General features: G+C 45.2%; 1 protein-coding gene across 1 annotated transcript in view; it reads right to left on the bottom strand.

The window, feature by feature from the left end:
- The window catches only part of disp1 (dispatched homolog 1 (Drosophila)), a 112,499-nt gene extending 102,395 nt beyond the window's left edge, over nt 1–10,104 (bottom strand). Inside the window, exon 1 of the mRNA XM_056294486.1 lies at nt 9,919–10,104. The gene's annotated coding sequence lies outside the window, so the exon portion shown is untranslated. The remainder of the gene's footprint in view (nt 1–9,918) is intronic.
- Nucleotides 10,105–22,767: the final 12,663 nt, after the last annotated feature.

The raw sequence follows: 22,767 nt of genomic DNA, 5'->3' as shown, positions 1-22,767 counted from the left end.
CAATTTCGATCCAGGGTGACCGATGAACTGTTCTGAATATCAAATATCCATATGATTACTTTTGTGAGGCCTGTTCTGAAGATTATTTGTACCATCTTTTCTGAGGCCTGTTCTGAAGATTATTTGTACCATATATAAACTTAACACAAAAAGTAAGGAAATTTGTGTTTGGTAGATTATTTCTTTTGTTGTAACAATGCTTCGTGGCAATAAATCTTATATCAGGCACCTGATTGTCAGCACCTGGGGTACCAGAAGCTCAAAACAAGAGTCAATAGCAACAGCAAAATAAGCTGTTTGGCATTGGCAGAGAAGATTTGGCAAATTTTTCAGGGGCACAACCCACATACTCGGCTCTGCTGCTCATCCCACAAATGCATGTTTCTTACAAATGTGGCGCCATTTAAAAGGGAAATAAACAGGTTTTCCAACGGTATAAGATTTATCGCCAAGAAGCATTGTTACAACAAAGAAATAATCTACCAAACCCAAATTTCCTTACTTTTTGTGCTAAGTATATATATATATATATATATATATATATATATATACATAGCGTTTTTTTCCGAAACTGTCAATGGTGTTGAGTTCTCGACTAATGAGGAGTGGAATATCAACACAGATACAGGAAAAAAGATTTTAATGCATAGCAGTACAGGCCTGTTTCGTGCGTCTCTCACTCATCAGCTGCTAATATACGTATATATATACACACATATATATACACACACACACATATATAGTATATATACATACGCACACACACACACGCACACGCACACACACACACACACACACACACACACACACACACACACACACACACACACACACACACACACAGAGCTGATGATTGCTTATGGCATGAAAAAGGGCTTGTACTGTCTCATAAAGAATTTACTTGAATGGATTATATATAAATAGGGTTTTTTTCCAAAACCGTCAATGGTGTTTTATGTGCTCAACTAATGAGGAGCGGAATATCAACACAGATACGGGAAAAAATCAGCTCTATATATCTGATGATTGCTTATGGCACGAAACAGGCTTGTACTGTCTCAAAGAATTTAGTTGACTCACTGGATTATTTTGCTCCTTATTTGTTGAGCACTTTCCCTACCGTTGAGTGTTTCTTTAAACAAAGTTATATATACATACACTACCGTTCAAAAGTTTGGGATCACCCAAACAATTTTGTGTTTTCCATGAAAAGTCACACTTATTCACCACCATATGTTGTGAAATGAATAGAAAATAGAGTCAAGACATTGACAAGGTTAGAAATAATGATTTGTATTTGAAATAAGATTTTTTTTACATCAAACTTTGCTTTCGTCAAAGAATCCTCCATTTGCAGCAATTACAGCATTGCAGACCTTTGGCATTCTAGCTGTTAATTTGTTGAGGTAATGTGGAGAAATTGCACCCCACGCTTCCAGAAGCAGCTCCCACGAGTTGGATTGGTTGGATGGGCACTTCTTTGAGCAGATTGAGTTTCTGGAGCATCACATTTGTGGGGTCAATTAAACGCTCAAAATGGCCAGAAAAAGAGAACTTTCATCTGAAACTCGACAGTCTATTCTTGTTCTTAGAAATGAAGGCTATTCCATGCGAGAAATTGCTAAGAAATTGAAGATTTCCTACACCGGTGTGTACTACTCCCTTCAGAGGACAGCACAAACAGGCTCTAACCAGAGTAGAAAAAGAAGTGGGAGGCCGCGTTGCACAACTGAGCAAGAAGATAAGTACATTAGAGTCTCTAGTTTGAGAAACAGACGCCTCACAGGTCCCCAACTGGCATCTTCATTAAATAGTACCTGTTAGAGCCTGTTTGTGCTGTCCTCTGAAGGGAGTAGTACACACCGGTGTAGGAAATCTTCAATTTCTTAGCAATTTCTCGCATGGAATAGCCTTCATTTCTAAGAACAAGAATAGACTGTCGAGTTTCAGATGAAAGTTCTCTTTTTCTGGCCATTTTGAGCGTTTAATTGACCCCACAAATGTGATGCTCCAGAAACTCAATCTGCTCAAAGAAGTGCCCATCCAACCAATCCAACTTGTGGGAGCTGCTTCTGGAAGCGTGGGGTGCAATTTCTCCAGATTACCTCAACAAATTAACAGCTAGAATGCCAAAGGTCTGCAATGCTGTAATTGCTGCAAATGGAGGATTCTTTGACGAAAGCAAAGTTTGATGTAAAAAAAATCTTATTTCAAATACAAATCATTATTTCTAACCTTGTCAATGTCTTGACTCTATTTTCTATTCATTTCACAACATATGGTGGTGAATAAGTGTGACTTTTCATGGAAAACACGCAATTGTTTGGGTGATCCCAAACTTTTGAACGGTAGTGTATATAGCATTTGTTTTTTCAGAAACCTTCAATGGTGTTGATGGGGAGAGGGGGGTTGGCAATTCAGTCTACACCAATCAGCCAAAACATTGAAACCACTGACAGGTAAGTGAATAACATTGATTATCTTATTACAATGGCACCTCACAAGGGGTGGTATATTGGGCAGCAAGTGAACAGTCAGTTGTTGAAGTTGATATGTTGGAAGCAGGGAAAATGGTTAAGTGTAAGGATCTGAGTGACTGACAAGGACCAAATTGTAATGGCTAGACGACTGGATCAGAGCATCTCCAAAACAACAGGTCTTTTGGGGTGTTCCCAGTAGGTAGTGGACAGTACCTACCTAAAGTGGTCTAAGTAAGGACACCCAGTAAACTGGTGACAGGGTCATGGGTGCTCAAAGCTCATTGATGTGCCTGGGGAGTGAAGGCTAGCCTGTCTGGTCCAATCCCACAGAAGAGCTACTGTAGTTCAAATTGCTGAAAAAGTTAACACTGGCTATGATAGACTGGTGTCAGGACACACAGTGCACCACACCTTGCTGCGTATGGGGCTGTGTAGCTGTAGACCAGTCAGGGTGCCCAAGTACCTACAATGGGCATATGAGCATCAGAACTGGACCATGGAGCAATAAAAGAAGGCGGCCTGGTCTGATCAATCATATTTGCTTTTACATCATGTGGACAGCCGGGTGCATGAGCGCCGTTTACCTGGGGAAGCGATGGCACCAGGATGCATTATGGGAAGAAGGCAAGCCAGCAGAGGCAGTGTGATGCTCTGGACAATGTTCTGTTAAGAAACCTTGTGTCCCAGCATTCATGTGGATGTTACTTTGACACGTACCACCTACCTAAACATTATTACAGACCAGGTACACCCCTCATGGCAGCAATATTCCCTAATGGCAGAGGCCTCTTTCCGCAGGATAATGCCCCCTGCCACACTGCACAAATTGTTCAGAAATGGTTTGAGGAACATGAAAAAGAGTTCAAGGTGTTGCCTTGGCCTCCAAATTCCCCAGATCTCAATCCGATCAAGCATCTGTGGGATGTGCTGGAAAAACAAGTCCAATCCATGGAGGTCCCATCTCACAACCTACTGGACTTAAAAGGATCTGCTGCTCATGTTTTGGTGCCAGATACCAGAGGACACCTTTGGAGTTCCATGCATTGATGGGTCAGAGCTGTTTTGAGGGTACAAGGGGGACCTACACATTAGACAGGTTGTTTTAATGTTTTGGCTGATCAGTGTGTGTATATGTATTTTTAATTATTATAAAAATAAAATGAATAACTCACACATTTAGACTTATTTGTTATGAGTAAGATGATGAGAGAGAGGCACCTGTTGTTAAGATGTTTGATTACACATTAGTAAATATTTTGTGTTATATTTTTAATTAATTATTTATAACTGCACACAATATGTTGGGTCTCCTTTTTTGTTTACCTTTTTTGCACACCTGCCAGTGCACTTTTATTTATTTTGCGCTTATAATACTAAAATTAAAACGTGTTATTTCCCCCGAAGATGGCATTTTTTTAGGGGGGGGGGTTGGAGATTACAATTACAGATTCAGAGATCGCTCCTAAGAAGCCAAAATGGCATGAAATGCCAGTTTGGACCTCTCGGAAGCAGTCCCCAGGGACACGACATGAAGTGGCAGAAATGATGCCCTCATACACTGGGGCAGTGATGACCAACAGAGGTAAAGTTGACAGAGAGTGTTTGATTCATCTGTACTATATGTAACTGGAATTTGCACTGATTTCAAGATAGAAAACTGGTAAATATTCATAGCAGCCTTTCAACAGTTCAAGTAGTCATGTATAATAATTTTGACATTTAAATGAATTCAAATTTTACTCCCTAATATCTGAAGATTACATGAGGATTGCAGGCCTATTGGCAAACAATGCCGCTGTAATTTGTGTTTCCATGACTAGTTTAAACATGCCGAGCTGTGCTGAGTCACACCCAAGATGAACCAGAGAACACAAGGTCTGCCTCCAGGCGGGCTGCGGTGACATCAGATGGGCTTTGTCAACATGGTCTTCACCTCTTCAAGGGTCCATTTCATGATCCAGTCTCCTTTTCTCAAGCGATAAGCGGTAGAGTACAAGCAAAATCGTAATAACATCCTGAAAATCCATGATGTTAAGTAGCTGGCTACCAACAACCTTTGCACAGTGCAATAGCAAACAGCACTAACCCATGCCATCAGTTAAAGACACCTTCAAACATGTAGCCTATTGTATGTGAAATGCAAACCTTAACCACGCCGGGCTAATGCGCCAAGTCAAACCCAGTCAAGCAAGCCAGCACATGTGCATGAAAAAGTGGCTCTAGTTTAAAGCAATAAATATGAGCCTAACATCCATCCTCCACATATTTTTCTTGTTAAGAAAAGACACTTGATGTGTTTAACCTTAATAAAAATCAAACAAGACCAAGCTCTGACTGAGTCGAAGAATCTTTTTTTGTCTTTTACAATTGTGATGATGATGATATGATTCGAAAACAAATGACTGGATTGGCAGGTGATGATGATGCCCCATTATGTGACCTCAACTCGTCATCATCTTCTGTGACTGAGATTCGGTCACATAAACTTGCCGTTGGGCCTTTTAGGAATAAATCCAACAGTCTTTTCCCCCACAGTTTGAACGATCGAGGAGGATGGTTGGATCGGTATGGATCAGTCTCCATTTGTGTTGGTCCATTGCATACAATTTCTCAGAAACTTTTGAAAAGATTTGGAAGAAACTTCGAGGAATGATGCATCTTTACAATTAGATCTAACACTTAAACAACCGAGCTGATTAAAAGTATACTATCTAATATAAAGTTGGTTGTATGAAAAAGTCCCATGGCCCTGATTCATTCTGCTCTTGAGGTTCACTGTCGCCATCTGGTATATATCCTAATATAGTCCATATATATCTCATATATAGGGGCTATATATAAGGCAGATTTCGGAACTAAATGATGTCTGCTCACAGCTTACTATGACCATTCAATTGGGCGTGCAGGAAGGCAATAGTTACCGATATATTCATCTGATGTTTTCATCACTGTAGCCTACTTTGGAATTTTGTTATGGTTTCTGAATAGTGAACATATAGATCAAGGTTCAGTAGGCTACACTAATATCAGGATTTGATAATTTGACATGTTGTCTCGTGAAAAATATTCATGTTTTACTAAATTTTTTCATTCATAAACTGCAGGCTATATCTCTTGCTACTACTACTACTACTACTACTACTACTACTACTTTCAGCGGCTCCTGTTAGGGGGCGCCACAGCAGATTATCCATTTCCATTTCTTCCTGTTCTCTGCATCTTCCTCTGTCACACCAGCCACCTGCATGTCCTCCCTCACCACATCCATAAACCTCCTCTCTGGCCTTCCTCTTTTCCTCTTCCCTGGCAGTTCCATATTCAGCACCCTTCTCCCAATATACCCAGCATCTCTCCTCCACACATGTCCAAACCATTTCAATCTTGTCTTTCTTGCTTTGTCTCCAAACCGTCCAACCTGAGCTGTCTAATATACTCATTCCTAATCCTGTCCTTCTTCATCACTTCAAATGAAAATCTTATCATCTTCAATTCTGTCACCTCCAGCTCCAGCTCCACCTTTTCATCAGTGCCAATGTCTCCAAACCATACAACAGCTGGTCTCACAACCATCTTGTAAACCTTCCCTTTAACTCTTGCTGGTACCCTTCTGTCACAAATCACTCATGTCACTCTTCTCCGCCCACTCCACCCTGCCTGCACTCTCTTCTGCACTCCCCGTTACTTTAGACCATTGACCCCAAGTATTAAAACTCATCCACCTTCGTCACCTCTACTCCTTGCATCCTCACTATTCTACTGTCCATCATCATTGCAAACAAGAAAGGGCTCAGAGCCGATCCTTGATGTAATCCCACCTCCACCTTGAACCCATCTGTCATTCCTACCGCACCCCTCACCACTGTCACACTGCCCTCATACATATCCTGCACCACTCCTACATACTTCTCTGCCACTCCCGACTTCCTCATACAACACCACACCTCCTCTCTCGGCATCCTGTCATACTATGCTTTCTCTAAATCCACAAAGACACAATGTAACTCTTTCTGGCCTTCTCTATACTTCTCCATCAACATTCTCAAAGCAAACATCACATCTGTGGTGCTTTTTGGTGGCATGAAACCATACTGATGCTTGCTGATCATCACCTCTCCTCTTAACCTAGCTTCTATTACTCTTTCCCATATCTTCATGCTGTGACTGATCAACTTTATACCTCTGTGGTTGCTACAGTTCTGCACATCGCCCTTGTTCTTGAAAATCGGCACCAGTAAACCTCTTCCCAGCTCGGTCCCTCTGTTTAGCCAATCGGTACACATCCTTTTCTCCTTCCTTAATGTCTAACCTCTCATACAACTCACCATACACCTTTTCCTTTATCTTCATCACCTCTCTCTTTGCTTTATGCCGCATCTCCATGTACTCCTGTCTACTTTCTTCATCTCTCTCTGACTATCGCACTTCTTCTTTCCCAACCTCTTCCTCTGTATACTTTGCTGTACTTCGTCATTCCACCACCAAGTCTCCTTGTCTTCCCTCCTCTGTCCTGATGACACACCAAGTACCTTCCTAGCTGTCTCCCTCACTATTTCTATAGTGCTTGTCCAGCCATACAGCAACTCTTCACTACTACCCAGCACCTGTTAACTCCTCCCTGAACTCCACACAACAGTCTTCCTTCTTCAACTTTCATCATTTGATCTTCGGCTGTGCCTTCACTCTCTTCCTCTTCTTGGTCTCCAAAGTCATCCTACAGACCACCATCCGATGCAGCCTAGTTACGTTCTCCCCTGTCACCACCTTGCAGTCTCCAATCCCCTTCAGATTGTGCTGCCTGCATAAGATATAGCCCACCTGTGTGCACTTTGCAGTATATATCACTTGCTAATAGGCAATTTCCTTATGTAGAGCAGACAGACAGGAATGCACTGATAATTTTTTTCTTAATTCACTTGTAATAAAGCCTGAAAATTGAACCACAGAAAGAAGACTATGGCATTTATTAACAGAAAAAGAAATGCAACATCTGATAATTCTCAATTTACATTGAACATTGGGGGCTACATACAAAGTGCAATAAATCCTGAACAGAGCATTTGATTTGTATTAAAGTGTCACTTTCATCCCCTTTTTTCCCCTGTTTTCAAACAACTGTAGCATTTTCAAAGGTAGGCTCATGATCTCCAAGATCTTTGCAGTCCTGCCAGTAGGATATAATTTTTATCCAGGGTGAAACCAATGTTTAAATCAAATATTTCGATAGCCTCCACTGTTGATTTTGGGTTTTAAGATGGCACTGTCTGCTGCACTTCTTCATGGCACAGGCTGTTGAAATAATGGATTTAAACATTTGTTTCACCCAGGCCAAACATTTTACTGCACCGGTGGGACTGCAGAGACCTTGGAAAATATAAGCATACCTTCAAAAATCTTGGGCCTATAGCTGATTGAACACAGGTTTTAAAAAAGCGTTTAGATTTATTCCGAATAGTTGCATAAAGCAAGCTTTTATTACTGCACCTGAGGGTGACAGAAGGTTTCAAAGAGCTAAAGTCACATATGGGGCTAGTTTTGCCTTCTGTTATGTCAGGTTTATGACTGTAACACGTAAATGAGACAAAAAGACATTGCAACTATATAACACAAGGTGAGGCTTTTTTATCCCTTTAATTAAAGCTAATAGGCTCCAATTACCAAGAATCAGTCAAGAGACTGTTGCTGCTCCTTGTAATAATGACAACTGCAGCTCTCCTTGCTAGGTACTGTTCAGGTAAGGTTTGTGCACTTGCACATTTCCTTGCATTTTTCTGTCTACTAGAGATATTCTTTGAAATTGTTGACTCCTTCCAGTGTCTACTTTTACAGACTTTTTTTGACATGCATACTACCAGTACGCTGTTGCTCAGTTAAAGCGACACTGCCAGATCTCAAGGTAAATTATGTGCCCAAAATGAGTTACTTTGCTCCTGAGTTAATTATTCTATCAACCCAGATGTCTGATATAATCATCACAACATTAAATTGATTGATAAGTCTATTTCTTCACATAATATTGATCATAGAAAAGTGAAAATGGAATCTAAATGTTTATGTTTATGTTTGATCCATATGCATAATCTGCTGTTCACAGTATCCAGCTCTGGCCTGCTTTGAGACCAGGACTAATGTAGCATGACAAGTTGAGAGTGGATATTTGATGTAAAAATAGCATCTGTAGTTGCTTTGGTTGGGGACATATTTTTAGAATATTCACATATTATCATATCACTTGTGCTTGTTCACACATGCTGGTATGTACATGCACAAATGCATACAGCACATCTTTTTTGTTAACTCATTTACCCTTTTACAGGAGAGAACAATATATTGTGTGGATGTTCTTTTGTCTTTGAGAGAAATTTATTTAACGAATACAGTTTGGTAGGTTATTTCTATTACTTCCTTTCTGTCTCTGTGAAACAGACAAGCTCGTTTACATTAGCATTTATCTTTCTATACAAAACTATTCCAGCCGTCGTATCAAACCACTAATGTCTCCAAATCTACTGTTATTATTGTCCCATACAAGAGATGAGATGACATATATATATATATATATATATATATATATATATATATATAAATACAGATACAGGGGGAAAAACGTTTTTTCCCCCTGTATCTGTGTTGATATTCTGCTCCTTATTAGTTGAGCACTTATAACACCACTGACGGTTTCGGGGGGAAAACGCTCTATATATGTGTATATATATGTGTGTGTGTGTGTGTGTGTGTGTGTGTGTGTGTGTGTGTGTGTGTGTGTGTGTGTGTGTGTGTGTGTGTGTGTGTGTTTGATTTTCGATCCTGTTGCCAAGCCCAGAATGCTGAAAGTGTGAGCTAATGTGTAAAGCCAATAGGCGACAGAGCGGTTTTATTACATTTATTACATTTTAAGAAGTGACAAGTCATATGGCCTGCTGCGGCCCCCGCCGCCGCCGTCGGAGACGTCACACAACTGCCTCCAAAACGCCTGAATCTACGCAAACGATCCTCGTGCAGTATTTAAAGACGTCATTCCGGCAAAAGACGCCATTATAAACCAGCTAAACGACACAACACAGCACAACATTAAAGTTGTAGAGAAAACATGTAGCTGGTATCGCCAGGTTTATTCCGGAAATACACCGCTGACTTCTGAAAACGTCATTTTGACATCCGTTCTCCCGCTTCCACTTCCACCGCAACCCCCCGACTCCAGACGACTCCACACGTCTCCAGACGACTCACACGGCGTACTTTCCACGGATCGGCCGGCCATGCAAACTTCTAACATATCTCTACTCCAAGAGCCAGACTTTCTTTTTAAGCAAGTGCCCACAAACCGACGCCAGGGTGAAACTCACATATGTTAACATTAATCAAGTGTCTGTGAACACTGGGGAAAACACAACGACGCGACAAAAAGAAAAGCGTCTCTAACAAGAGTTTACAATCTCACCGTGTTCCGTGTCTCGATGCTGGTGATCCAGTTGTCTTCGGGACTGAAACATGCGCTGCGCTTCCCCAAAAACCTCCACCAGCGTTACAATATCTGCAGTAGGTGTTCTTGAAAATGACCCAAATGCAATCAACAAGTAGAGGCGAGAGAGGGTTGTTTTCCACTACCGGAATGATAAACTCCAACATACTGATTACCACTGGCTGTCCCCCGGGACGAGGAGAGGGCGGTGGGCTGGGACTTCGTACTAGCGAACTGATAGGATGGGGGCGATGCTCTTCAGTCAGCTCGGGCTTCCTTTTAACCCACTCGGTGCCACATCGCTCACAGCTACAATCCCGAGATCGTGGTTTTTGTTTAAATTGCTCACACCAATGAAGATTATGGTAACCATGGAGATAAGACCACAGGGGTGACGTGTCAGAGAATTCCCGCTATAGAATATGTCACCATAACGGAAACCATAACTGATTCTTGCTCTGAATTCACTGTAATTGGAAATTTTGGTTAAAAAAAAATTGCTCACCTTATTATGTTATAATCCTTGTAGTTTCCTTCCAGTAAATCAGTATTTTTTTTCCCAAAGTAGTGTGACAACTGTGTCTTTTCTAGAATGAACCAAAAATTGGTAGAAGTACCTTTGGGGGAACAAATCATGCTTTCAATCATAAAATAATCTCATTACATTCATAATTACGCATTGATATTACAGCCCCCCCCCCAATTGTATCATAATTACCATGTAAGAACAAATGTTTGATATTCTGGTACTGAAACGAATGAAAATTGGACATTGTAATTCTTACAATGAATAAATTCTCTGCATGTAACCAATCCTACTGCACAGGATCAGTGAGCAGCTGCAGCACCTGGGAACCAACTCCACTTCTTCTTTCCATTGCCTTGCTCAGGGGCACAGGCAGTAGTATTAACCCTAACATGCATGTCTTTTTGATGGCGGGATGAAACCCACGCAGACACGGGGAGAGGGAAGAACATGCAAATTCCACACAGAAAGGACATGGGACGGCTTGAGGTTCGAACCCAGGACCTTCTTGCTGTGATTCAAATTATAGATAGATAGAATAGAGAGACAGATAGATAGTAGAGAGATAGACAGACAGACAGATAGATTAGACAGTAGAAATGGGTGTGTACCAGTAGAAATCCTACATGGATTCAGTATGGTGGTAATAGATATGTTATGGCAACGGCCGGAGCGGAACCAAAAGAGGCATTTCAGAGGCAGCGGAAACATTAGCCGCCGGGAGGGCGGATTTATTAACAAAACTGAACAAGGAAAGATACAAGAATAAAATGTATTGTGTATGGTGCGTTGTTCGTCTTGTTTGTGGGATGTATGTCTAAACTATGTGTGATGACCAGCGGGTTGTGTAATTAGGCTATGTGTAAGTATTTACTCTACCTGTGGTGCGGTATTTAAATGGCGTGTCCAATGTATGAAATATGCGTGCAGACAAAGGTGTCCGTGGTCCGTGATCCAAGAGAAGTCCGGGCATGGTTTTCCAGGGTCCGTAATCCGTGAGAGAGAGTGAATCCTTCAGAGGTCCAAAACCAAAAGCTGGGAGTTCAAAGTGAGAGGTTAGGGTCCGTGGTAGAGGGCAGAGCTCGAGAGGTTCTTGAGGAGACAGGGAAAACAGGATTAAACAGGACACCAGAAGACACGGAGGAAACGTGAAGGAAAACTTGGGTTGACAATTTGACTAGAAGGAACGAGAACACTAAGTAAGCTAGACCAGCGTTTCTCAAACCTCTCCTGGAGGACCACTTGTCCTGCATGTTTTAGATCTCTCCCTGCTCCAACACAGCTGATTTAAATGATCAGTTTTGTTATTAGGCAGCTTCGGGAGCTCATAACAAGTTGATCATTTGAATCAGCTGTGTTGGAGCAGGGAGAGATCTAAAACATGCAGGACAAGTGGTCCTCCAGGAGAGGTTTGAGAAACGCTGAGCTAGACAACGTTACCGACTGTCGCTTAGGCACGTTCTGGGTTGGCTGGGGTCTTGAAGATTGGGGATGAGCTGATCATTCGCAGGTGTGGTGGTTATAGATTGTAGACAGGTGCGAGTGCGCGCAGACGTGCCTGGTGTTTCTGAGACAGATGATGGAGATGTGCTTCGTGACCTCACGGTGGAGCCAGAGGGCCGAGCAGGGGGTTGAACCACAACAGTAGCCCCCTCCCGACAGGAGACACCGGATGACCGCCCAGGAGCGTCAGGGTGGGCACGATAGAAGTCGTCCAGCAGGGTAGGGTTGGCCAGGTAGGTAGTGGGAACCCAGCTCTGGTCCTCAGGACCATAACCCGCCCCCCAGTCAACAAGATACTGGAAACCCCACCCCCTACGACAGACCGCAAACAGCTGCTTGACCGACCAGGCTGGGTCACCATCCTTCAGGACACGGAGAGGTGGAGGAGCTGCGACAGGGGGAGACAGGGAACTGGAGGACACAGGCTTGCGCATCGAGACATGAAACACCGGATGGACATTCAGAGTGAGACGTACCGCAGAGGGGTTGATGATGCGTTCGATGGAGAAAAGCCCCACGTAGCGGGGTGCGAGCTTCTGGGAGGGTGTTTGGAGGGGCAGGTCCCTGGCCGGCAGCGGTTGGCACCGCGCTGGGACCGCTCCACAGATCTAAGCGGTACGGGCATCCTTCCAGACGCAGTGACACCGGCAGAGATGGGCTCTGGTGGACGTGACCGCAGCCTCCAACTCCTGACGGGGAAACATAGGGGGAGGGTAACCAAGCAAGCACTCGAAAGGAGACATACCCGTGGCTGTGCTGGTCATGGAGTTGAGGGCGTATTCCACCCATGGCAGATGTTTGCTCTGCGGGTTGCTGGTGGTCAGACAACGCAGGGCTGCCTCGAGGCACTGGTTTGGTCTGGGGGTGGTACCCGGAGGAGCGGTTGACCGTGGTCCTATTCCCCTTACAGAAGGCCTTGTCACGCCCGGGAAGTGAACTTGGGGCCACGGTCAGAAACGATGTCCTGGGGGATGCCATGTAGGCGGACAACATGGATGATCAGGAGGTCCGCTGTCTCGGCTGAGGAGGGGAGTTTGTGGAGAGCCGATAAGTGAACAGCTTTGGAAAACCGGTCGACAATAGTCAAAACGACGGTGTTACCTGTGATGGAAAAATTTAGTTATCAATATACTCCACTTGAACAGATCAAACGCCTTTGTCTTAACATAACCCCCTTTGAACACAACAAAGTCTTTTGTCTTATCTATCCCTGGCCAGATTGCGCCTGGAAGATCCAGAGATTACACCTAGCCATTCAGATTGCGCTGAAGCCCCCAGACCATTTGCCAGACTCACATTCTCACACCTATGCCCTTTGTTGAATAGATCCTTTGATCTAAGCCTATAAAAATACTTAGCAGGGCCAACGCGTCCCTCTCTTCTTCACCATTCTCTTCTGGCTGTTCTTCCGTGACGGGTTACTCTTTGTAAACTGTCCCTTTGCGCGCAAAGTCTGTTTTTGTCTTGCTTTTCTAAATAAATGTTTTTCTAAATGACTTATTGACAACCAAGGCTCCTGACCAACTCATTTTTATAATTTCCATCATAACTGGCGACTTCGGACGAACACTGATTTTCGGTGTTTGGTCGGCCGTGCTGGGTCGCGCTGACCAGCGGTTTGTTGCTAGAACTACTGGGAAGCAAGGTTCCGACACTATACTGTGGGTTTTTAAAAAGGAACCCCCTTTCCCGACACGGCTGTCCGAACTCCGGGATTCAGGTACGTGTAACGAACCTACTCTATTTGCGGTTACTGAACCTTGTTTATTGATATTTCATGGTTTCTTTCTGTGTATTTGTGGTGGATCTGTGTTGGTGGAGCCTGAAGCCGCCTTGTCTGTATTGTATTGTGTTTGTTTCTAGTCGCCCAATAGTCTGCTTGAATTTAAGGTTTGAGCCTACAGCCTAGTCCTTGACGATTTTTTAGCTCGGACAGATTAAGGGATTTTTTTAGCCTATATACTTCTTGAGATTTTTCAGCTCGGAATAATACTGATCAGTCTAGGTGCTTATTTTTAAGGCGCTATCCTAGGGGCCCATTGTACAAGTCTAGCCTACTTTCGAACCACGTGGTGTTTTTTTGAGTCTGACTGTCTTGTCTGTCTGTGTCGGGCCCTCTTCGCACGTGCGTGTGTGTGTCTGTGAGTGAAGGGAGAGAGACAGATTTCTGCTCTAAGGGGTGGTAAAATACCGCTTTACTCCCTGCGAGTGGTGGATAACCTTTGTCTGAAAAGGAAACGAAATTATTCCATGGTAGCATAAGCCATTTTGCTATATTTTTCGGCTTGATTGTTTTGGTTTTTGCGCATTTGATTTTTTTAATACACTGTTTTATTGATAGGGATTGTCTAATTCTGTGCTGATCACACAGTTTCTTTTTTAGCCACGCCCATTTTTGTGAACGGTGTTTTGAAATGGGTACGACTGCTAGTGGCTCGAAAGAACTTTCCGGACCAGCAAAAACAATGTACTATAAGTTTTCCATTGACGTGGTTAGTCAGATTCAATGATGGGCAAAGCATTCCTCATTCCCATACCCCCATGGTACGTTCAGCGTATCCGTTCTGGAACTAGTGATAAAAGAGCTTGAGGAATATAAATAGAAGAAGGGGAAGAAATAAGAGAGTAAGATTGATTGGGAGGCTTTCAAGAAATGGGAGGATGTAGCTGCAGAAAGGCTTAGTAAATCACAACAGGGACTGATAGCTAAACTGTCAAAGGAGTTGAAGGAAGGTATGCACAAACTGCTACCAAAAAGTGACTTGTTAGATTTAGACTGCCCCCCTGCCACGCTGTACCCGAACCCGCATGCCCCGCCTCCACCTGCTGCGGTGCCTGACAATGCTTACCTCCCTCCTCCATTTGACGCCAAGCCCCTAGCGCTGCAAGCACAGCCCGTTGCCCAGCAGCCGGGCGGGGGGGGGGGGCTGCAGTTGCTGAGGAGGGAGGGGCTCAAGCTCCGCCATACACGCAGGCCCGGGAACTGGCCCCTGGTCCTAGAATGACTAGACAACGGCATAGAATACTTGAGGATGAATCAGGAGTGGAGGACTGGAGCGACAGTTTTAAGCAACTACAGCTGCCAATGATTAGATGCCCTAACCCCCGAGCTCCGGTGGCTGGGCAAGAAGATCAATGGCAGCCGGAGGTTGAAGTGTACAGACCATGGCGCTCTGATGAACTGAGACACATTTGTAAAACTCTAACTGACCCCGCTGAGAATTCAGATGATTTTGCTACAGAGATACGTGCGCTGGTTGACATGTACAGTCCCTCAGCTGCTGAGATTGCTAGTATCATGCGCTCCAAGCTGGGGCTGAGATGGACTAATGTGCGCGAAGGTTAAACTGACCTGCATTGGCTGGGAAACAACTGACTTGCCAAACGTTCTAGCTCACTGCCGGCATGCAGAGAGGCTGGATCGAGAGGCTGCGGAACAATGGCGGTTCGCAGCTGAGAAGACGCAGGGGCTGTTACAAGCGGCCCAACTGAGATTCTACGACCAGCAGGCTCCTATGAACGAAGGGGTAAGCGTGGCCAGAGCTGGGGAAGGCAGAGAGAAGGTGTAATGTCCGTAGACGCCTTGTCTTACTGACATAAGAATAATTCAAGAACAAGCCGACTTCGTAGGTTCTTAACTGTGTAGCTTTTACTAGCGTTCATCCGACATACAACCTTCATAACATGCGCTTCTTACTTCCTGTATACGTCACGCGCACTGCACGTACACGCGTGAGTAGGTCAAGTTAAACACGTGACCTTTCATTCATTACATCTCCCCCTCTAAGATGATTTTCTAACCTGTATATCACCCCCCTTTTCACAAAAAAAATAAAAAATCCCCCACAGTACACAAGTCCATACGCCTCACAAATCCAGCCGGATTGCTGGCTTGCTCACCCTGCCAGAGCGAGTAACATATGGTGTGGAAGTTGGCCTTTCTGCTGCTCGGGACTCATCCATGTTTCCATTCTCCCCTGGAGTGACATGGTCAGGATCCCTGCTGACAAAGGTGAGTGTTTTAGGTGTGGCCAACAGGTGGCGCCTGTTCCTTCTGTAATGTTCACCTTGAGCTGTCTCCACTATGTAGGATCTGGGAGTGGAGCTCTGACTGTGAACAACTGCTGGCATTGTCCATGTTTTCTGTCCATCAAGTTTGGTGAGTACTGCGTCACCCGAGTTCAGTGGGCGCAGTGTCCGCACGCTGTTCCTGCGGTTGTAGTAGAAAGCCTGCCTCGATTTGGCTGCGGCGTCAGCGGTTTTGATCAGTTCCTCTTTAGGCCAGGCCGGTTTCAGGTTATGCTGCAATGTGGGTAAGGTGGTTCTGAGTCTCCTACCCATGAGCAATTCCGCTGGACTGGCTCCAGTGGAAGAAGAGGGTGTAGCTCTGTATGTCAACAGGGCGAGGAGGGGGTCTTCCTGCCTTAATATGCTTTTGGCTATCTGAACAGCCCTCTCTGCCTGTCCATTACTCTGGGGGTAGTGTGGGCTTGAAGTCACATGGATGAAATCATAATCCTCACTGAACCTCCTCATCTCTTCTGAAACTAGCTGTGGCCCATTATCACTAACTACAATTTCAGGGATACCAAAACGTGCAAATGTAGCCTTCAGCCTAGCTACAACCTGACTGCTAGTAGTTGTTGGTAGATTTAGGATCTCCAAAAACCTGGAATAATAGTCAGACACTATCAAGTAGTTTTGCTTTTTGTACTCACACAGGTCTATGCCAACTTTCTGCCATGGTCTGGATGGGAGCTCACTTGACATTAAAGGCTCTTTTCTCTGTGTGTTCTTGTGTTCTCTGCAGAATTGACATTGCTGTATCTTTGTTGTAATGTGCTCTGTCATTTTGGGCCACCACACTGACTGGCTAGCTCTCTCTCTGCACTTAACTATCCCCTGGTGCCCGTCGTGTATTCTGTCTAAGATCACCTCCCTCATCTCTGTGGGAATGACGATACGACTGCCTCTGATGACTAAACCATCTACCTCAGATAACTCCCCTCTCACCTGATAAAAGTCTCTGACTGTCTCCGGCACTTTATCGACATACTCAGGCCAGCCGTGTCTGATGAAGCCCAACACTGTCTGGAGCTGCAGATCCCCATCCGTGCTCTGTTTTATCTCCTGCATCCTTTGAGGTGTGGCAGGTACCTGGCACACGATGGCATCAATGTGCGCTGCAACATCATCATGAGAAGCACCATCTCCGTAGCGCTGCTCTGGGCCTCTGGAGAGTGCATCAGCCACAGCTAAAGTTTTGCCTGGTGCGTATTCAGCCACTGCATTGAAACGCATCAGCCTCATTAACAGTCTCTGGCACCTAATGGGCACATTATCCAAGTCTTTGCTGTTCATGAGAGGCACTAGTGGTTTATGATCGGTGACAAGTCTGAAATTGTCAAGCCCAAACAAGTACTTCTCGAACCTTTCACATGCCCAGACGCTGGCTAAGCACTCTTTCTCGATCTGTGCGTACCTTGTCTCTGCGTCACTCAGCCGTCGGGAGCAGTAGGCCACGGGCTTCCAGTGTTCCCCGTGCTGCTGGAGCAGAACGCCTCCCAGCCCGTAGCTGCTGGCATCTGCTGACACCACCGTAGCCTTAGTGACGTCATAAAAGGTGAGTACCGGGGCGGTGGCGAGTGCTGCTTTAAGGTCTTGGAATGCTGTGTTCTGTGCAGGTCCCCACAGCCACTCTGTCGTTGCTTTAAGCAGTCCATAAAGCGGCTGACCTACAGTGGACAGCTCTGGGACGTATTTTGCCAAATAGTTCACCATCCCGAGGAACCTCTTGAGTTCCGTCATGTTCTGGGGCTGAGGAAAGTTCTCTATTCCGGCCACTTTGTCCGGGTCAGGTCTGATGCCTGCCTCGTTGATGATATGACCAAGGAAGCGGACTTGTTTCTGTTTGAACTTGCATTTCGCTTGGTTCAGTTTGAGACCTGCTGTTTCAATGACCCCCAGCGCCTCTGCTAGGCGCCGGTCATGGATTTCCTCAGTCTCTCCATGTATAAGGATGTCATCCATGTACACCTCTGTGCCCTCTAGCCCGGTCAGAGTTTCCGCCATCTTTCTCTGGAAAATCTCTGGAGCACTCGTTATACCAAATGGAAGGCGGCAGAAAGCATACCTCCCAAATGGGGTGATGAAAGTGGTGAGCCCCCTGCTGTCTTCATGCAAGGGGATCTGGTAAAACCCACTTGCTGCATCCAACGTTGTGAAGAACTTTGACCCTGCGAGCCTTGGCATTATTTCCTCCATAGTGGGCAGCACGTATTTCTCACGTTTCACCGCTCGATTCAGCCTCCTGAGGTCAGCGCAGCAGCGAACCTCTTTCTTGTTCGGTTTCAGCACCGGCACCATAGCGGCGCACCATTCTGTGGGCTGAGTCACTTTTTCAATAATGCCCTCATTTTCCATGCGCTGCAGTTCTTTCTTAACCAGTGGTACAAGTGGCAGTGGTATCCGTCTGGCTGTATGCACCGCGTATGGCTGGGCACCCTCCACCAGAGCTATTTTCACTGGGTCTGTTTTCAGCAGTCCACTTGAACCGAAAACTCCACTGACCTCATTCATCCGCTTCACTAGACCCATCTCCACTGCCTCTGGACGACTCAGCAGACAGCTGCCTCTCCCCTTGATCACATACACTGGAAAGGAGTATTGTTTCTCCTTGTAGTTGGTTGTGGCTTGAAACTGTCCTATGCAGCTGATGTTTCCACCTGGGCTTATGAAGCATGTGTCAGGAGGTCCCAGTTTTATGTTTGGCTTCAGCTTTTTAAATGTCCCTTGGTTGATAACAGTAGCGTCAGCCCCCGTGTCAATTTTAAAGGTTATTGGTACATCACTTATTGTTAAACTAACAGTCCAATCTTCCTGACTGCTCTCTTTGCCAACTTCTCCCAGAAAGTACAGCTGTTTAACCTCTTCAGTGACTTCTCTCACCGCTTTAGAGTGACATACACGCTCCCAATGTCCCTTTTTATGACACTTGTTGCACTTACTGTTCGTTGCAGGACACTTCCGCTCATCGGTGTGCTGCGTATTGCCGCACCTCCCGCATTCATCTACTTTGTTGGTTGCCGGACTGCCGCCACCATGACGCTGTCCGCCCTTTTTGTTTTGGCGTTCGTCCCGCCATCGGACAACATTGACGTTAGCCAGCTGGGCCTCTGGTTGGTTAGCTTGGAGGCTGAGCTGCTTTGTTATTGCCTCCGCCTGGCGCACTTGTTCAATGACTTTCACCAGAGTAAGGTCCGCTGTGAGCTGGAACTGACGGGAGAGCACCTTATCTTTTATGCCCACTACCAGACGATCTCTGATATGTTCATCCCTCTTGTCCCCAAACTCACAGTGTTCAGACAGCTCATACAATGTCCGGATGTACATCTCCGCTGTCTCTCCTGGCTGCTGGCTACGTTGATAGAAGCACGCCCTCTCATGTATGATGTTACGGCGGGGAATAAAGTAGCCGTCGAACTTTTTCAGTACGATATCATAGTCCACTTTATCACCCTCCGCCGCGAAGTCAAACGAGCTGAATATCTTTTCAGCCTCGCTGCCCATTGCATAAATCAGCGAACTCACTTGAATCTCCCCGTCGTCTTTATCCAGCTTTGTCGCGAGCCTGAAGCGCGAAAACCGTTGTCTCCACTCCGGCCATTCAACGGGGCAGTCAAACTTGAATTCACTCGGCGGATTAAACTTCGGCATGACCGCTCGTGTTCAGATACACAGACTATTCTGACACCATGTAATGTCCGTAGACGCCTTGTCTTACTGACATAAGAATAATTCAAGAACAAGCCGACTTCGTAGGTTCTTAACTGTGTAGCTTTTACTAGCGTTCATCCGACATACAACCTTCATAACATGCGCTTCTTACTTCCTGTATACGTCACGTGCACTGCACGTACACGCGTGAGTAGGTCAAGTTAAACACGTGACCTTTCATTCATTACAGAAGGGTTTTTTGGCAAAGGGCGAGGGGGCAGTGATATTCCGTTCAGATGTTTTAATTGTGGAGGCAAAGATCATGGATATTGCAATTGTAGACTTCCACAGAGAGAAAGAGAGACCGCTATCCTGCCCAGATTCACCGACAGTGGGAAAATGCTCTACCTGCTGGCGTTTCAGTGAATAGGCCACAGGGCAACTCCCACTCAGCATGACTAGATCAAGATAGTACAGGCAGTGGTGAGGGACAGACAGCGACAGAGCAGAGTAAGTTATTGACAGCTCCAGTGGACCAGACAGGAGAGATCACAACCCCAGAGCTAAGAGAACAGTGTGTTAATGTATGCTCACTTCCAGGTGACAATCCTACCAGTATGCTGACTGTGAATGGTGAGTCTTTAACATTTTTGGCAGACACAGCAGTTCACTCATCCGTCATTAAAGTCGGGGCACTGAGCAGACCTCCTGCTCTTTCAAATATGTTCACAAAGACGGTGGGAGCTTCAGGCATTCCGATTTCTGAACAGCTTACTCTACCCTTGCCTGTCGTTGATGATGGTGCTGTAGTCCAGCATAAGTTTATCTATTCTGAGCGCTGTCCAATAAATTTGATGGGCAGAGATCTACTGTGCAAACTACGTGTGTCATGTAATCCAGATGGTGTTACCGTAATCAGACCTGAAAGGGATACACCACGACACTTGATGTATTCTGAGCCCCAGATTGACTGGATTTATTCCTGGGACACAGAGAACAATGATCAGACGTCATCCCAGTTGAGTAAGTTATTTTCAGAGATCAAAACATGCTGGACATATGATGGAATGTTTGAGCCCCACACAGAGTTGCGTTGCACAGCGTCACTCTCACCGGTCACACAGAATTATGAGTTTGAGGAAGCTTGGTTTGCATCACCATCAGGAGAGACTATATCATGTGACAAACTATATGTGGGTCCAGATTTTGCAGCACTCTCTGTCCATCTGACAGACGCACAGAGACTGCTGTATAACACAGACAAAAATGAAGTGCCCCACATTCCACTTGCAAATTCTGAGTTTGTCAACAGGGGGGATACTGGAGCATGGCTGAAGGGCGTGATGGAGGCTACTGACTGGCAAGGAGAACCACACCCAGTGAGATATTCTCCACGGCTAGGGGTGAGATGCTTCCCATGGCAATGGACAACACAGATAAAACGGAGAGTGCACGGGTTAAACCTCACTCCTTCATTTGTTCAAACACCACCTGACAAAACAGAAGATCTATCTGTATTGGAGGGGTTGCCTGAAACTTTGTGGGCTAAAGACGAATTTGACATTGGCCGAATTAAGAACGTTAAGCCTGTTGTTGTACACCCAAAGAGTCCTTACAGGCCCTACAGAGCACAGTATCTCCTCTCCAAAGAAGCAGAAGAGGGAATAGTGGGGGTACATGCTTCATTGGTAGAGAGGGGAGCCATATTGTCGTGTCCAAATTCACCATGTAACAGCCCCATTTTGCCGGTAAGAAACCTTCTGGAGCCTGGCGTTTTTGCCAAGATTTGAGAACGATAAATGATGTATGTCATCCTATATCACCTGTTGTTCCAAATCCTGTTACCATTCTTGCATCAATACTGGCAACAGCCACTCATTTTTCAGTTCTTGACCTAGCAAATGCATGTTTCAGCATCCCTGTGCACCCGGATTCAAAAGAGTTTTTTGCTTTTACTTTCAAAAACAAGAGATGGACTTGGGCTGTAATGCCAATGGGTTTTTGTGACAGTACTACGCATTTTTCAGTTGAGTTAGCTCGGAACTTGGAGGGATTTGTTCCTCCTGGTGGCAGTACACTCCTCCAACATATGGATGACCTGCTATTAGCCTCCTCTAGTCGAGAAGCCTGTGTTCAGGACACTAGAGCGTTGCTAATGTTTCGTGCGCAAAATGGCCATAAGGTATCAAAACACAAACTCCAGCTGGTACGTGAAAAAGTCAAATACCTAGGTCACATGATCTCAAAAGAGGGCAAGTCACTGGGGACTGAACGTGTTGCAGCAATTCTGGCACTGCCCCAGCCCAGAACCAAAGCCCAAATGATGTCACTGCTTGGGACCGCAGGTTACTGCAGAACCTGGATCCTGGACTATGCAGAAATCACACAGCCACTGTCCGATCTGGCCCATGGACAGAAATTAGTGCCTCGTGACAAAATCACATGGACAGACGAGGCCCGACTGGCACTCACGATGTTGAAACAGAGGCTATCAACAGCCCCCTGTCTTGGCCTACCTGACTATGACGAACCTTTCCATTTGTTTACTAACGAATGAGACAACTTCATGTCAGCTGTACTAACACAAGAACATGGAGGTAAAAGGAGGCCTATAACTTTTTACTCAAAAAAGCTTGACAGTGTTGTAGGAGGACTAGTGTCCTGTTTGAGAGCAGTAGCAGCAGTACTGCTTTGCATCAACTCTATGTCCATGTGCCTCATACTGTTGCACCGTTGCTTTTGCAGGCAAAGACAGCTCATCTACATCCAGCCCGATTGTTGCATTGGCAAAATGTGTTGCTAACCATGTCAAATGTAACAATCAAAAGATGCTCTGTTCTAAACCCAGCAGATCTCCTTCCAACCCCAGATGATGGAGAACCCCATGATTGCGTGACCATAGTGGAAGAAGTCTGTAAGCCACGCCCAGATCTCACAGATGCTCCTATAACAAACCCTGAGCTAGAATATTTTGTGGATGGCTCCGCCCAATGCTCAAACAAGGGAGAACCACTTGTTGCATTTGCAGTAACAACAGCACACGCAGTTATGGAATCTGCTCGTCTTCCAAAACATCTATCAGC

The sequence above is a fragment of the Lampris incognitus genome, chromosome 15 (assembly GCF_029633865.1).
Source record: "Lampris incognitus isolate fLamInc1 chromosome 15, fLamInc1.hap2, whole genome shotgun sequence".
NCBI classification, from domain to species: domain Eukaryota; kingdom Metazoa; phylum Chordata; class Actinopteri; order Lampriformes; family Lampridae; genus Lampris; species Lampris incognitus.
The sequence above is the reverse complement of the archived record's forward strand: the minus strand, read 5'-3'. Positions and strand labels throughout refer to the sequence as shown.